Here is a 15,456-nt window from a genome sequence, read left to right on the forward strand (position 1 = left end):
CTGTGAACTACTTTCTTTCTGTTTTAAAATACCTACCTAGAAAAACTGATCTCCCACTGAAATAATTCATGTCCAAAGTCTAAACCCTCTGACCGAGCAAAGGCACTGGGGTTGGCAAACACACCATGACATGGGCTCCAAGCTGCATTACAGGCCGGAGCACGTTTCCCTGGTGCAGGGAGAAAAGGGGAGATGCTCCCAAAGCAAGTGACATCCCAGATTTGCAATGCTGGGTGCTTGAAGTGACAGCAGACATCCAGACCCCACTGGCATTTGCGGGCTAGTGGAGACTGAAGTCTCCAGGCTATGAAGATCCACAGGGAAGTAGACATTTTCCTGAAATATACACAGTTGTCCATTTACTTAAATCAGTACACTGGAGCTCATGATCAATACGCCCTAACTTACACTCAATAACCTAAATCGTGCATGGAGCTCCTCTCCTCCCCAGGTGTATTATCTAGAATGCTACATAACAAACCACCTCAGAACTCAGCAGCTTAAAATCATACACATATAATCTTACACAGTATCTATGGGCTGGGGATTCAGGAGCAGCTTGGCTGGGTCTTTCTGGTTCGAGGTCTCTCAGGAGGTTGTCGCCCAGGGCCGCAGGCATCTGAAGGCAAGTCAGTGCTGGCTGTTGGCGCAAGGGCTTGGTTCCACTGCACCCTGCGCCTCCACGGGACTGCTTGAGCGTCCTCGGGACATGGCAGTCAGCCGTCTCTTATGACCTAGCCTGGCGAGTCACACGCCGTCCCTTCCAGCGTACCCCGCCGGTGGCAGTCAGCCCTGAGGGACTCAGTGTGGGAGAGGCTGCACCTGGCCATGAACACAGGAGGCAGTCATCGGGCCCGTCCTGGAGGCCAGTTCCCCCACTAGTCAAAGCTCCTCCCCTCCCCTCGCCATCTCACCTGAAACCCCAGCAACTTCAAATTCATTTGAGATGATGGAGTCTCGCTTTCAAGATGCAGACACCTTTAGGCGGGTGACAGGCCACGCTTCATCCACCCCCTCTAGCCAATGCTCCAGCCACCGCACGGCGCTCCCCAGGGGGGTTAGGCCCAGCGGCGCTGACACTGAGATGAGCCCCCTGGTGGCCACGTGGCGAGAGGCCGAGGGCCACGGCACCCTCGGGCGTCCCCAAGAGAAGAAAGCTTAGACCGCAGGATGCGCAGAAAGAGACGTGAGAATTAAAGTTTGTCAGCTTCAAAATGGTGCCTGGAGAGGGCACAGAGGCGGAGGGTCACTTCTACCTCTCCCTCCTGCTTCCCCCTTGGCCCCTGCCCAGCACCCAGCCCTCCCGCACCCCTTCTGCCCCCCGAGGCTGGCGAGCTGGTGCAGGGCGCGGCCGCCCTCCGTGGCACAGTTCCTGTGGCCCCAGGGCTGCGCGGCTATGTGTCCCCTTTCGGAACATGGCCTGCGTGCTGGGAAGCGGCCGAGGCCAACTGCACACGGCCTCCGGTGACGCAATGGACTCTGTTCTCACATCCCCCCCACCAGAGGGCAGGGAGATGGCCATGAGTTCTCCGCGTTCCCGGCACCCAGGGCCAAGGATGGAGACCGTCCCCAGAGCCCCCTCCTCACAGTAATAAGAACAACAACGACTCTGTACAGGGCTCCCGTCCTAAGCGCTTCACACGCATCCGCCACCAGGGCTCCTGACACTCTCTGAAGTAAATGCCGTCACCCTCAGGCCCACGTTACAGATCAGCAAACTGAGGCAGAGGGGAGGTTAGGTCTCAAGCCCAAGTCCCACAGACAGTGAGCGGGGAGCCAGATTCCCACCGGGGCCCTGAGGGCCCTTCCTCTTGGGTCGTGAGAGGACTGAACACGCCTCGTTCCTCTCGGGACCCAAGAGCTACCTGCTTCCACGGAGAGGGCACTGCTCGCCAAGCCTCTCCTAAACTGCGCGGAAAGCGCTCAAGTAAAGGCTGCTGGGTTACCGTCCAACCTCCCGGGTGGGCGATGGCTCGTGTGCCCCGGAAAACACCGCTGGATTAGTTCACCTGGGTTGCCCTGACCAGCCCCACAGGCCAGGTGGCTCAAATGGCAGAAACTTCTTGTCTCCCAATGCTGGAGGCCAGAAGCCTGAGATCCAGGCGACAGTACGCCTGGATTGGTTCCTTGGGGGCTGTGAGGGCAGGATCCATCCAGGCCTCTCTCCCTGGCTGGTAGACGGCCGTCTTCTCCACGCGCCCCTTCACACCCTCTTCGCTCTGCGCCTGTCTGTGCAGAAACCTCCTCTTCTTATAAAGACCCCAGTCACACTGGACTGCGGCCAACCTCATGGCCTCGTTCTAAGTTGATTACCTCTATAAAGATCTCGTCTCCAAGTAAGGTCGTATTCTGAGGTACTACGGGTTAGGACTTCACCACGTGAGCTCTGAGAGACACGGTATCAGCCCATAACAGCGGCTGAAGACGATGCTCGTGAGAAACGCCGCGGCGTCCCTCCCTCTCCTGGGACCTCTGCAGACCATCTTCCTCCGCAACAATCTACTTCCTGCTCATGTGGGCTACTCCCCCTCGTGGATGAAAACAATGTCACAGACACTCACAACTAGCATCTCCGTGAAGGTTAAATGCACGGAGTCCTCCAATGCAGCCTCGAGGCGTCCTTCGCAGTGTCCTCAGAGCAAGGCCACAGCGGGAACATGGCCACGGGGTGGCTTCACCGTATTCCAGCGGGGCTACCAAGGTGAGGGCTGAAATGTCAGTCAACTCCTATGTTTTGGGCAAAAGGCAGGCTGGTGGGAGGCCTGACGGAGCTAAGAGGAAAATAATGTGTCTGGGATCGCTGCGGTGGCCCCTCTCGTCCTAACCCAACCAGCACCTCCAAGGGCTCCGGTGGATGGAAACAATAAATTTTACACTGACCATCGCGACCCAGAAGGGAGGCTAAGATCCCGGCAGGAGGTAAGCTCCGGCCACCCCCAGAGACGTGGTAAAAAGTGCGGGGCGAGCCCAGGAGAAGCAACAGCAGCCGCGAGAAATGAGTCAGCAGGTCCCCGGGCACCAGGGCAAGGAACAGACCTCCCGAGGGGATTAACAGAACTCTGCGTGTCTGTGTCACGCTCCCTCCAGCCAAACCCCACCCCCACCCCCGGATCAGCGCTGCCGCTGGTGGGAGCGGGCCCCGCAGCATCCTCGGGGGGTCGAGGGCCCAGCCTAGCCCGCGGGGCTCTCCCCGCACGGGACCCCAGGAGGGGGACAGTCACCTCCAACGGGGAAGTCTCTGGTCTCAAACTTCCATCAGTCCAACCGACGGCCAGCTCCCTGCTCTCAGGACCGGCACAAGGACCTGCACGGGAGGGCTCGGCGACAGTGGACCGTGGGTGACCCAGGCTGGCCAGCACGGGGGGTGGCGTAGCCCTCCAGACAGAGAACAGCCAGTTCACAGGGAAAGAGGCAGGCGGCGGGCTCAAGGGCCTGCGAGAAAGCTCGAGCGACTTCATCCACACCAGGAGGCCGGAAGGGGAGCCTTTCCAGTGTCGTATGTGGAATACAAGAGCTGTCGCCTCTGCTGTCCCTGCGAACTGCCGCCCCTCACTGGTGACACTGTCCTGACAGGTGCGGCAGGTGGCCTCCAGCTCGAGGCGCTGTAATCACACACTCACAGTGTGACCTGACCACACGTGCTCCTCTGATGTCCAAGGCCCACCTGGCTCCGAGCACGACATGGCTGCTAAATTAGTTAAGGGCACGGTCCTCTAAGCTACAGCTCACCTGGCCACCCAGGTCACCGCTCACGTGGCCACCGTCCCCACCTCCTCGCTGGCCACCCTGCTTTCTCTCTCTCACCCACCTCTGACTTTTCTCCTTACAGCAGCCACAGCCATCCTTTCAAACACAAGTCCAGAAGTGTCACTCTCCCACCCAAGAGCACCCAGTGGCTTGCCATCACACCTAGAGTCACCAGGGTTGGTGCCACTCCTTCTGAGTCCCCATAGGGTCCGCCCAGCCACCCTTCCAAGCACCTCTCCCACCACGCTTCTCTGGGTGGTTCTTCTCTGGACACGCCCACCTCCTTGCTGCCTCGCCGCAGGGCCTTTGCACTGGCTGTTCCCTCAGCCCAAGCTCTCTGCCCCCTCGATGTTCACGTGGCTCCCCCTCAGTCCCTGGTCACATGTGAGCCGTCAGACGGGCCTCCGTGACCGCCCTGTCTAACCAGGGTTCTGAATCCACCACTGCCCACCCTCCGCCTCCCGCTATATTTCACGCGACAGCACAACCTATCAGTTATCTTCTCTTTCCTCGACTTGAATGTCACTTCCACCGAGGCACGAACCTTGGCCATTTGGTTCCATGGTAAACCTCAGTACCTAGACTGGTAGGTCTCAACCGGGGGCAATTTTGCCCACCAGGGAACACTTGGCAATGTCTGGAGTTCTGCTGTCACAAGTGGGGAACGGGGCAGTGGTTGCAACCCACATCGAGTGGGTGGAGGCCAGGGACGCTGCTAAACATCCTACAGGACAGCCCTCACCACAGAGAATCATCCAGCCCGAGAGCCCACAGTGTCCAGGGTGAGAAACCCTGGCCTAGACACACAGCAGGGACCCAACAGATACTGGTTGAACAAAGAAGTAAATGAGGGAGTGAATGAATGAATAAATGAATGAATATCGAGGCTCACGTCTCATGGAAACGCCTTTGTAGTCCTCAGGATATCGGTGGTCTTTTCTCAGGGTACTAACATTTCACTTAATTTTTCATCCAACGAATATTTAATGAGCACTTACTCTGCCACGTGCTATGTGCTGGGTTTACAGTGGTGAACAAAGCACACACAGTTCCTTCCCTCACAGAGCCTACAGTGCAAAAAAGAACATTCTGTACAAGGCATCTGGGGACCTGGGTGGTTCCCCAACTGTCGCCACTGGTCACGTGACCTTGGGCAAGTCACCTGACTTCTCGGGACATCTCTTGGTCATATGTAAAATATAAGGGTTGCTTTGATTTTTGAAGCTAGCTAGCTTCCAACATCTAAATTCTATGCATTTAGTTAATCCCAGAGGTCTTTTCCTGTTTGGCATTTTTACATTGGCATAATACCACAAGCGCTGATTACAAAAGCTTGAGGAATCCACACACCCATCAAGAGGGGACTGGTTAAGTAAACTTGCACACCGTCCACACTCTGGAACATGCTGTGAGCGAGCTGATGTACAACAGCTTCCAAACACCAGGACTGAGAGAAACGAGGTCTATCAAGTATATTCCTCTCCCAAGTACTTTCACAAGAAAATGGAATGAATGAATGAATCAGTGCTACATGATACAACACAGCTGAATCTCACAATCACGCTCAGTGCAGAAGCCAGACATAAGCGTGTACAGATCATAGAACTCCAGGTATATGAAGTTCAAGAACAGGCGAAAGTAAACTGTGCTGACAGACATCAGCATGGTGGTACCCTCCAGCCAGAGGATTTGACTAAAGGAGGGCAAGATGAGGCCCTGTGGGAGTACCAAGAATGTTCTCTTCAGTTGGTCAAAACCAACTGAATTAAGATCCATGCATTTCATTCCATGTAAATTACATCCTAGTGAAGAAAAAGGAAAAAGGAAAGTGCTACGTACATTCTACAGATGGATGTATTTGCATAGACATTTTCTGAAACAGTATATAAGACAGTTATCAGTGGTTGCCTTTGGAAGTGGGATGGGGGACCGGGAATGGGAAAGAGATGTTGTTTTCTTTCCATAACCTTTATCCTGCGTGAAATCCTCCCAGAAAGCATCTATTACTATTTCGATGGAAAACAAGTCATTCAAAAACTATTTATCACTCTCTAGAAAGGAAACCACCCCTGCCCTTAGAAAGAACAACTTATCTCTGGCCAGCCCCTGACAATACAGTCAAGCAAAGGTTTGATAATAAGGCCACCACACGTCAGAATTTGCAGAGGGCTCATACACCCACCCTCCTCACCACTAACTAATCCCCCTGGGTCTGGTTTGGGAGGGTGCAGGGCTGGAGGGCTGTTGGGCAAGCTGGGAACCTCCGGGCCAGCAGGTCTCACCTGGGGCCTCAGGTTCGTGCGGTCAAGGGCACCTGGAGCTCAGGTTAAGAATGCTCCCCTTGGGGCTTCCCTGGTGGCGCAGTGGTTAAGTCCGCCTGCCGATGCCGGGGACACGGGTTCGTGCCCCGGTCCGGGAGGATCCCACATGCCGCGGAGCGGCTGGGCCCGTGAGCCGCTGAGCCTGCGCGTCCGAAGCCTGTGCTCCGCAACGGGAGAGGCCACAACAGTGAGAGGCCCGCGTACCGCAAAAAAACAAAAAACAAAAAGAATGCTCCCCTTGGGCTTCACCCTCAGATCTCAATCAGAATCCCTCACATGTCCAAGAGTCTATATTTCTTTTCTACCTTCTTTTGAATTTTCTATTGTGCACATTTTCAAATACACAGCACATTATGGAGAAGAGTCCAATTAATAACACCAGATTCAACCAGTGTTCCTATTTGACTGTATTTGCCTCTTCTCGCTCTCTCTCCATTCAATTGAACCGTTTAAAAGTAAATTATTGTGGTTCTCAAAGTGTAGTCTGGGAACACCATGAGGTCCCCAAGGCTTTTTAAGGGGGTCCATGCTGCCAAAAACATTCTTATAATAATTGTACATTTTTATTTGCCTTTTTCCATTCTCATTCGAGGGTACAGTGGAATTTTCCAGAGGCTACATGACACGTGATACTGCAACAGACTGAATGCAGAAGCAGGTTTGAGAATTCATCTGTCTTCTATTCAGCCATACATTAAAAAGATCTCCAAAAATGTTAAAAAAAAAACCTTTAAAAGTAACTTATTGCTCTCATTGACACTTCACCCCTAACTACTTCAGCATGCATCACTGAAAAATACGAGTCCTGTACATATACACGTGTTAGTTATCTAGTGCTGTGTAACAAATTACCCTGAAACATGGCAGCAGGAAACAACCATGTCTCATCTCACCGTTTCTGTGTCAGGAATGAGGAGTGGCTGAGCTGGGTGCCTACCACACCACAAGCTTATGGCATCTAATCAAATTTACAACAGTCTCCTCGCATGATCTAGGAGGCAGGCACATAAAAATAACCCAGGTGTCCCCAAAGCCTATTACTGATGTTTGTTCAAGCCAGGATCCAATCAAGGGCACAAGTTATAGCTGGTTATTGTCATGGACTGAATGTATCCCCCAGAATTCATATATTGAAATCCCAATCCCCAATGTGATGGTATTAGGAGGTGGGGCCTTTGGCAGGTGATTAAGTAATGAAGATGGAGCACTCAGGATGCAACTAGTGCCCTTATAAGAAGAGGCCAGAGAGCTCTCTTCCCACCATGCGAGGACACAAGAAGGCAGCCATTTGCAATGCAGAAGAGAGCCCTCACCAGAACCCAGCTATGCGGGAACCCTGAGCTCAGACTTCCAGCCTCCAGAACTGTGAGAAATAAATGTCTGTCGTTGATGAGCCACCCGGTCTGTGGTACTCTGTCACAGCAGCAGGGCTGCCTAGGACAGTGATTCCATCGCTTAAGTCTCATTTGATGGAGGATCCGCCTCCATTTTCTTTTTTAACTTATTTATTTTATTTATTTATTTTTGGCTGCATTAGGCCTTCCTTGCTGCGCGGGGCCTTTCTCTAGTTGCGGCGAGCGGGGGCTACTCTTCCTTGCGGTGCGCAGGCTTCTCACTCCAGTGGCTTCTCCTGTTGCGGAGCACGGGCTCTAGGCGTGCGGGCTTCAGTAGTTGTGGCACGTGGGCTCAGTAGTTGTGGCTCACGGGCTCTAGAGCGCAGGCTCAGTAGGTGTGGCGCACGGGCTTAGTTGCTCCGCGGCACGTGGGATCTTCCAGGACCAGGGCTCAAACCCGTGTCCCCTGCATTGGCAGGCGGATTCTTAACCACTGCGCCACCAGGGAAGCCCTCCTCCTTTTTCATTTTCTTTCACATCATTGACTGGGTGCAGAGACAGCGCCCAATGACCCACATAGCGTGCCAAGCCATTCTGGGGACAAGTTACCTGGCCGGCTGTGGGCGCCACCTGTAAAGAAAATGGCTGGAAGTGGACAAAGGAGGCTACCTGTGCCCCGGCCTCTGCACACTGGCTCCTTCTCGCTAAAGAACCAACCCTCCCCCAGGCGAGCAATTTTTATGGGGCCAGGAAGAGGCAGAGAGAGTGAGCTGAGGGCAAGGGTACTGGGGGAGGGGCACACCACAGTCCCAGGCCCGTAGGGGGGACAAGGATAATTGTTTGATTATAAGCTCCCTCCCCCAAACCCACCACACATGCCTCGCAATGCCACCGCCATGACTGCTTCCTGTCTCCCGGGAGTTTCCAGCTTGCTGACCCTCTTACATCCATCTGATCCCCCCAAGAGCCAAAGAAGCAGGACCAGCAAGTACAGTAGCCCCATTTACATTTTCGGCAACGGTTCCAAGAGGTGAAGTGGTGCAGCAAAAGCCGGTCTCTGAAGTGTCAGAGCCAGACCTTTAGCGGCCAGTCCTACACTGGAGCGTAAAGCGCGTGACGGTGACGGCCACAACGGGCACCAGCACCCGCGTTACCTCACTCCCTCCCCTCGACACCTGCACACGGGTCCTATTCCCACTTTTGCAGATAAGGATGGGGACCCTGGTCTGTCCCAGTTCCCGACACGCTGGTGTACTGCTTGTGCTCTTCCCTCTTTCCCTGACACTCTGGCAAGCTAGCTTCCCAGCTACGACTGGCACACAAAACAGGCCTCCCCTTTTTGACTGAAGCTACTTCTGGAACCCCAGAGCATAAAAAAGTCTCCGCATTGACAACATCATGAAAGGGAATCGGATCTCTGACCAAGGGCTCAGCATGAAACAAATCATAGGAAAATGAATTCTAGAATACCAGAGCCAGAACATCTAAGATCGTCCAAATCAGTGGTTCTCAACCAGGGGCAATGGAGCCCCACGAGGGAACAAGTGGCAGGGTCTGGAGACATTTTTCATTGTCACAACTTGGGGGGCGGGGGCCACCGGCATCTAGTGGGTGGAGGCCAGTGATGCAGCTAAACAAACATCCTCCAGAGCACAGGACGGTGCCCACAGCAAACAGATTTATCCAGCCCCAAACGTCAATAGTGCCAAGGCTGAGAAACCCTGATATAAATTCCTTGGTCACTCTGGGGACAAGAAAACTGACTCCCAAAGACACAAAGTGACTTGTCCCAGGTTCCACAGTCCCAAAGCCAGAAGTGGAATCAGGTCTCTACTACATCTGTCTCTCATCTGCTCTGTCTAGGGTTGGGCTGGGGGACAAGGGAAGGTAGGGGCCTGAGGACCTTGACTCTAATAGCCAACCTGAACCAAATGAAGAAAACTGCAGTAAATTAATTACTGAATTACTGCAGCAACACATCAGGGTGTCCAAACGCTGAAAGAAATGCCTTATTTAATTATCAACTAAAATACCATTGCCTTACAGGTCCTCCCACAGTTGCTGGATGGGTCAAATGATCCATGGTGTGAGTTCCAATACAATTCAGTGATACCACGGCTTCCAGGGGGGTCACGTTTTACAGGAAAGAACGCCACATTCTCCTCCTAAGGGTACCCACACATGTCCTGGCCTCGGGTCGTACGCGAACCAGAGAAAGGAATGTAAACACAGGCCTGAACTCTCAAAAGAGTCCATTAAAATCCCACCTCCTGTCCTGCTAAAATTGAAGTCAGCTGATCCCTCCTCCATCTGCCACTGCGTCATCAAGCCCCTTCTTTCAGCAAGCAAATTACTTAGCAATGGAATTAAAAAGAACACTGGAAATTCATGGATTTTGGTGTTCATTTCCAGCTCCACCCCCTTCTAAAGACCTTTTTGTTCTTAACAGATGTAGCTGGTTTGCACTCTCCTACACGCACATTGGAAGCTTTATTTTATTTTATTGGATACTGTTATTTTTTAATCTATTTAAAACACCCGGAGAAAACAAACACATTTCTGACATATCCCCTTTAAATGCCGGAACCTTGCAAAATAATGCCAAACAATTTAGACCGCACATCTAGCTCTTCAAATGCTAACCAAGAAGTTTCCATTCCATTTCAAGCAAAGCAGCTTGGCTTTGAAAGAAATCAGGCTGACCACTGAGGACAAACCCCTGTAAGGAGAATCAGTAAATGTGTCATTATTTAAGAAGCACAATGACCGTCGGTAGACAGTTATCTTTGACGAGCAGCCCCTGTCTCTCCTTACAATGCCTGTACTGTGATCATGCCTGATTTTTTTCCCCTCCTGTGAAAGAGGCCCGGGTCTTTCAGTCTGGCCCGTGCCCACTTTCCCAGGGTGCGCCTGCCAAGACCCAAGTCACGCATGAGCCTGCAGCAACCGCACTCCGCGCCCCCCTGCTGCCTGGTGCCTGCAGCAGCCGCAGCAGCCAGAAACCCCACTTTCGCCGACGGTCTGCAGGGGCTCCTCCTGCAGAGTCCCTTACCTGCAGTGCCGCATGGCGCAGGCCGGTCGCCCACCTGCACCGCATCCTAGAGCATCCTTTCTTCGGCTCAACGGCTGCGAGCGCGCTGACGTCACCGGGAGGCGGGCCCACGCCGCCACGTGACGCCCTCGGGGCGAGGAGGGGAGGGGGGCGGGGGAAGACCCTGGAAGTCCCTGTAGGCGAGGAGCGAGTGGCCGGGAAGCCTCGCTCTGGCCTCCTTTCAGGGCGGTGTGTTTGGTGTGGGCAGCTGGCCTAGCCTTCCACCAACTGTGGGAAACAAACGGCACACAGAAGGGGAAACCCAAATGACTCCAGGCTCCACGCAGGTAATAGGATTTCAATAAGGGGATTAGTAATGAAAGGAAATAATTTAGTCTTTTATTTTTAAGAAGTCTTTATCAAATGCAATGGAGAACTAAATAAATAAATCTATTTTGTGCAAATCAAAATGACAGTTAAAATACAGAATGCATATACATATTTTGCATAGAGGGTCCATGTTTCAAACCGTATATCAAATACATTAATTTGAAGCATATTCACTGTGGAATGTAATACTAATTGCACTGATGAATAATGCTTGTAATTACTCTCAATACCTGCATTTCAATATCAACGTGTTTTTGCCGAAGAAAACAACAGTGACACCACGTAGTTATACTTCTTACTTGAACATTTGACTGTTTAAAGTAAAGCGCTAGTGCATGAGCACGGTTGTACTTGTGTCTTTTCCTAAATCTTCTGGCAAAGAATTTGATCTCTCAGACATGAAAGTTAATTCGCAATAACTCATTATTATACGTTTTCTAATTTTTATCACATTCTGCGAAAGTGAGTCATCTATTAAAGAAAATATGTACAATGTCAATATTTCTCATTCACAACTGAAACAGCCTTGCCCAGACGGACTTAGAAAATTCCAACTGTGATCATTTCATAAATTTGAAATGGCATATTTCAGACTTAAACTGTGAAGATATCAAGTTTCTTGCCAAACCACATAAACGTTTTTGAAATGTGAAAGAGCAAAAGCAGGAACTGTTTTTATTTGTATTCCAGTTTCATATAGATTAGTTTCCTTTCGTTTGAGTTCAAATTGCAATTTTAACATTCCCTTCGCTGGCGCCCCTGAAAGAGATGTGAAATGGGTTGTTTCACAAGCAGGCCAGGGTTACTTACTTGCTATTTATTGCGGCAGCTTTCATGTCCTTCTATATTTAACCCCGGGCCCTTTTACCACCATCCCCTCCTGATTAACCACATTTCTGTTCAGAAGGTCAGTCTCTAATTTGGGGCTAAATAATGGCCCTTGTCTCGCACAGCGATCGATTATTTTCAACTCGATTTGAAAAATCAACAAAGTGGCCGTACAGTATTCCAGGTCCTTACTCTCATTTGTTTTTCTGAGTGATAAGCAACTTACCTTTTGCTTTCAGATTCCTGAGACACAAAATTTAAATGCTACCGAAATCCCCTGCTCCAGTGGGTTGAGGGTCCGCTAGAGAAAGAAACTGACAAGCTCATTTTCCTGCCAGAGGCAAAAGCCGATTTCAGCCTTCGGCGCGCGGGGCGGGCCCCCACTACCCCGAGCCAAGAGCCAGGCTGCGAGCGTCACGTGCTCCGTCCAGCCACTCAGCCCTGCCCGGCAGGCTGGGTCACCTCGGCTCTGGAGGCCGGCCCTTCCAAACCTCATACAGTCGGTTCCTCCGGGTGCACAGAGAACCCCCGCGTCCCCGACACGGGACGCGCTGCCCGCTGGGGTTGGGCTGCCGGGACTACGGTGGTGGGAGTTCCAAGAATCGACGGGAGCTGGGACGCGGGGCGGTCTATAAAATGCCCTCCGAGGTCCGAAGTGACTTGCTCTGTGTTCCGGCTCGGCGGAAATGACTCAAGCAGAGGCACCTTCCTCGTCGTGGGGCGATTTTTTTGCCAGTAGGTTTCACCTTTTCTTCTCCAGGTGATTGTTCAAGTGTGAAGAACATTATAGCAAACAGGCAATTAAGGAAAAGCCTATAAAACTGGGGCGCACAGTTTTCAACAGAATGAGATCACTTCCGACATCCTCCACCTCCACCCATGAAACTGTCCTTTTGGCAAGGACTTAAAAAAAAGAAAAGATTACCCCCCCATAAGAATGTAAATTGAACAGTCTTCCTGGTGGGCTGTTTAGCAATTCCTACCAAAAACCTTGCAAATATGCACGGGTTGAAACATAGTGGCCCCGACAGCTATTGCTGTCATTTGCTCCAGGAACTAGCCTCATTAGGAAAAAAGGAAAGGAACGGAAAGAATCGTGAAAGGAAGAATTGCTGCAGTATTATTTATGACCTCAAAGCACCAGCAGCAAGTTAAGTGGCCAGAAACAGAGGATTGGTTAAGTTTATAAGACATCGGTACAACACAAGAATTAAAACAGATATGGTAACAGATACTTTTCGACATGGAAGGACATTCACGGTGTCTTATATGAGAAAAAGCAAGCTGCAAAGCATTATGTGCTGAATGATCCGACGAATGTATGTAGGTGTTGAAGGGAAGCAGAAGATGCCACCCCCAAAATAGGCCACTTGGCATACTGATTATTTTGAATTAAAGGTACTTAAGAAACAGCCTGTGCAAATAAAAGACACTCTGACCTTCCTTGGTCCCCCCAAAGGCATGTGAAGGTACCCTGCCCCCCACCAGGTGGATAAAAGGCATCCTTATTAGGGAGAAAGGGAATTCACCACCTGGAAGGCGGTATAAACAAACCTTGTTACTTGCACTAATTTGCTAGCCCAAGCCCAAACCCCTTTGTTTCTCCAATTTTTCACAAACTTATGGTTTCCTTGTCTAGAAGGTATAAAAGCTGCCTGCTTTGGTGACTTCTTGGAGTCTCAGAATTCTATGGGCTCCCCTACCGTAGGAAATTAAATTTGTTTCTCTCCTGTTCGTCCATTTTATGTCAATTTAATTATTAGACCAGTCAAAAAACCTAGAAGGGAAGAAGGGAAGAGTTTCTCCTACAGTTTAATGTATTTATATCTTCGCAAGCATATACCTTTGAACAGAGAAAACAACTGGGAAGCAAATTCACTAAAGTATCGACGTTAGTATTTCACTCAATAGTGAGATTAAGGGTATTTCTCATTTTCTTCTTTTTAGCTTAGCTGCATTTTCTAATTTTTCTACGATTAACATGCATTGCTTCTGTAACAAGAAACAGCTATTGCTTTTTTTTTTTTAAAGCACTGTAGGAGACATGATCATGGATTATGTACATTTTGCTACTTTTTAACGCAGATTTCATTCCTTGAAGATTCTCAAATCTTAACCGCAAAGCCCGGAGAGAACAATTCCTAATCATCCTAGGTTATTCTGCTCATAAAAATCTTTAGGAAGGAAGATGGCAGCTCAGAACTGATGTTACCGTTTCATCGTCCGTAGGTCCAGCCTTAATTTCTCTTCCATTTAAATTCACTTCTTATTCTGCTATGTGCGAAGACTGAAAGATAGCCGTTAAGATCCTTCGTGAAAAGATTCTTCAAACACTTACGTAATAACCTTTGAGCTTTAATTTCTCCATACTGGCGCCTTCTGTTTTCTTCACAGACTTCTACTTGTTAATCCCTTTGAATCTTTTACATTTTTTTCCTCTTATCTGCTGCTGGTACATGGGACACTGTCTAGGGACAGTTTTGGCTGCCACACCTCGGGGCGGGGGGCCCCTGGCATCTGGTGGGTGAAGGCCCAGGGTGCTGCTCACCAACCTACAGTGCCCAGGACAGCCTTGCAACAGAGAAGTTTCCAGCCCAGAATATCACTAGTGCCGAAGCAGAGAAACCCTGCTTATACAGTATAATTTGATTCACCCAAATCTTCCATTTCCCAGGCTTTTTTTTGCCTTTTTTTTTTGGCCGAGTCCCACAGCATGAGGGATCTTAATCCCCCGGCCGACCAGGGATCAAACCCAGGCCCCCTGCAGTGGAAGCGCGGAGTCTTAACCACTGGACCTCCAGGGCAGGACCTTCCCAGTCATTTTAAAGAGTTCACCATTGTATAACATGCTGGAAGCTCTGCTTCATTATAATCCCTTAAATGTGGTACTGCTGGCACGTGGGAAGTATGATTGCCTGTATCTTCATAGACTGTTTCAGAATTGATGCACAGGAAGCTGCAAAGGGTGGTTATCTCTGGGGAGCGGAACCCAGTGACTGGGACACAGAGAGGGAAGGGAAGTTTTCGTAGACATGGAAGCACACTACATGGTAAAAAACAAAACAAAATTAAAAAAAAACTGTCTCTGGGATACAGTGTTACACCAGAACCAACAATGTCTTCAAATGTTCTCAGACACCATCTTGAAGTATTACATAACAACCACATTACAGTATTATTGTCTGCGCTATTTGTCAAGCTTCTGCAAGCCTCGATTTTCCCTTCTAGAAAGTGGGGAGCAGTAGAGGTAGTAAAAGGATCCACCACCTGGGGGCGTTTTGAGGCTTAAGTGAGGGCTCTGGAAAGAGTAAGCAGTGCTTTGCAGAGCCTTACTGCAGCCTGAGACGCAAGGAAAAATGTGTACCCCTATATATACTTATCAAAATACCTAGCATATTTGAGCCAAGTGGAAAAAGTTATAAAGACTCACAATCTAACACACACACACCTATATATAAAGCCCCATGTGGCCCAGTTCATTTGCACACCATTGTCAACTCACATAAACCCACCCACAGGGACAAGCAGGGCATGTAACCCCTGGCCAGTTGGACATAATTATTCCCCTTACACAGTAATACAGGGTAAAATTGCACTGGTTCAATATGGTAGCCACTAGCCACAAGCTGCTATTCAAGTTTAAATTAATTTAAATTAATAAAATTTAAAATTCAGGGACTTCCCTGATGGTCCAGGGGGTAAGACTCCACACTCCCAATGTGGGGAGCCCAGGTTAAATCCCTGGTCGAGGAGCTGGGTCCTACATGCACGCCACAACTAAGACCTGGCACAGCCTAAATAAATA

The 15,456-nt window shown here is 50.3% G+C and overlaps 1 protein-coding gene across 2 annotated transcripts in view; it reads right to left on the reverse strand.

Annotated features, from left to right (window-relative positions):
- The window catches only part of CLCN4 (chloride voltage-gated channel 4), an 80,055-nt gene extending 67,835 nt beyond the window's left edge, over positions 1-12,220 (reverse strand). Inside the window, exons 1-2 of one of the 2 annotated variants that reach the window (XM_060292335.2) lie at positions 11,878-12,212; positions 10,455-10,721 (exon numbers count right to left, since the gene is read on the reverse strand). The gene's annotated coding sequence lies outside the window, so the exon portion shown is untranslated. Of the gene's footprint in view, positions 1-10,454; positions 10,722-11,877 lie in introns of both variants that reach the window. The other variant, XM_060292336.1, reaches the window with a different exon arrangement.
- Positions 12,221-15,456: the final 3,236 nt, after the last annotated feature.

The sequence above is a fragment of the Globicephala melas genome, chromosome X, assembly GCF_963455315.2.
Source record: "Globicephala melas chromosome X, mGloMel1.2, whole genome shotgun sequence".
Taxonomy (NCBI): Eukaryota; Metazoa; Chordata; class Mammalia; order Artiodactyla; family Delphinidae; genus Globicephala; species Globicephala melas.